The sequence below is a fragment of the Salvia miltiorrhiza genome, chromosome 1 (genome assembly GCF_028751815.1).
Source record: "Salvia miltiorrhiza cultivar Shanhuang (shh) chromosome 1, IMPLAD_Smil_shh, whole genome shotgun sequence".
NCBI classification, from domain to species: domain Eukaryota; kingdom Viridiplantae; phylum Streptophyta; class Magnoliopsida; order Lamiales; family Lamiaceae; genus Salvia; species Salvia miltiorrhiza.
In genome coordinates, this window is record NC_080387.1 from 55,662,498 (window position 1) to 55,664,935 (window position 2,438).

A 2,438-nucleotide genomic window follows, 5' to 3' on the forward strand; every position below is an offset into this window, starting at 1 on the left:
AGACTGCCGCCGCCGTCCCGCCCTCGACAAAACCCAGCCCCGACCCGACCACCTCTCTCTCTCCAGCCGTGGCCGGGCAGCAGCGGCACCGCCGCCGTGCCCTGCCTTCCTCCGTTGAACCCTCAGCCGCCCATCTCTCTCCACCCCCCTCTCGACTCAATACGGCAAGATCGAAAGCAGGGAACAAAAATAAAGCTTCAAATTTTAAATATTTTCCCTTTCTTCTTTACAACAGTCATGTAGAATGTAAATATATACACAATATATATGCATGTATCTTGATGAGATTATGGATGTGTGTTTGTGCTTTGCTGCTCGGCTAAGAATTGATGAAATTGGCGTGAACTGGATGAGTCAGAAATATAACCTTTCACTGGATTTGTTGCTGTGTGGTGTAGATGAAATAAAATCGTGTCTGAGTTTCTTCTAGGGGTTCTGGTATCTTGGGCAGATTCTTGAATAAGAAAAAGAGAATGTTGTGAAAGTTAAGAACATAAATCCGATGAGAGATCAGTAGGAGGAAAACCTGGAATTGCTGCACTTGAATTCTGCTTATGACAGAGTGAGGTAAATGAGTGAAAGAAAAATGGTGAAGTAAATATCTTGCCAAAGTGTATGGCTTCGCAGAGAAGGGAAAAAGTTGATGGTAAGGCTATGATGGTAAGAGTTGTAGGGTGGCTGATGGGATGTATGCTTTTAGCTAACTTTTGGGGCTGATTGGACAAATAAAATCCCTCAGGATAAAATTGTCGAAACTGTAGAAATTCTTCAGGGTTTGCTAATTAAAAGCTCGTGAAAATGCTTGAATGCTAAATTAAATAAATATGCAACGCACATAAATTTAATAACTAAATTTACAAAAGCTTTTTGTAAATCATTTTTGTTGGAATTAAAATAAATTCTTTTTCTTTATCCGGCGTGAATCATCTTAAATCTAAGTTCAAAATTATTCTAAACTTAGCTCGAGGAAACGGGGTATTACACTTCAGGATTCGAACCCAGCATCTGGGTCCATCCACCAAGATGATGCATCCACCGTAGATCTTGATGATCGAATGGCTTAAAATGGTTCTCTGTTCTTATTTTATTAGTGGTTCTTATTTGAACCTCTCCCTATATATATATATATATATATATATATATATATATATATATATATATATATATATATATATATATATATAGAGGTGAGCTATAATAAAAACACATCTTTTTGTAAAAACTAAAAACGGCTGAATTCTATGTAGAACACGTATGAATTAGCTGTGTAACTGTATGAATTAAGCCAATTCATACGTGTTCTACATAGAATTCAGGACCTTTCGCAATTCATACAGTTACACAGTCAATTCATACGTGTTCTACATAGAATTCAGCCGTTTTTAGTTTTTACAAAAAGATGTGTTTTTATTATAGCCCACCTATATATATATATATATATATATATATATATATATATATATATATAGAGGGTTGGGTTCCGGTGGATCCCTATGCTTATAATAGATCCGTAGATCAAAATCTAGACCACACATTTATGACATGTGGCGCATCAAGATGGTGACACGTGGCAAGGCATTTCAAGGCAAAATCTGGAAATGGGTAAAATTGGAATGTAATTTTTGAAATTAAAAAAAAATAGATTTTCTCAAAATAGGTATATTTTAGATGCATAAAGTTTCATACGAGAATGCATGAACTTTCATATAAAAATGCATAAAGTTTCATATAAAAATGCATAAGATTTCACCCCACCCCAACCCCACCCCCCACACCCCTGAACCCCACCCCACCCCACCCTAGAACCCTACCCCCACCCACCCCCTACCCCCCCCACCCCCCCCTCCCAAATTTTTTTTTTATTTTTTTAAAAACTGATTTTCTGACCACTGACCCACCCCTACCCCCCACCCCCCACCCACCCACCCCCCCACCAATTTTTTTTTTTTATTTTTTTATTTTCTCAAAAACTGATTTTCTGACCACTGACCCCCCCACCCCACCCCCCAATTTTTTTGTTTTGAAAATCAGTTTAAAAAAAAAATTTGGGGGGGGGTGGGGGTGGGCCAGCAATCAGAAAATCAGTTTTTGAAAAAAAAAATTTGGGGGTGGGGGGGTGGGTGGGGTGGGGGTGGGGTGGCGAAACTACCAGATTTATTAAAATGAAATGCATTTTTTGTATAATTTAATGCATTTTTATGTGAAAACTTTATGCATTTTTATTTGATTTTATATGCATGTGAAACATGCCTATTTTTGGGGGGTGGTAATGGGGAGGGTTGGGGGGTGGTGTGGGCTGGATTGGGGGGTGGTATGGGGTGGGGTGGTAAAAATACCAAAACTGGAAAAATTAAATGCATTTTTGTGTTCAAAGTTATGCATTTCATGTGAAAACTTTATGCATCTTTGTGTGAAACTATATGCATCTAAAATATATC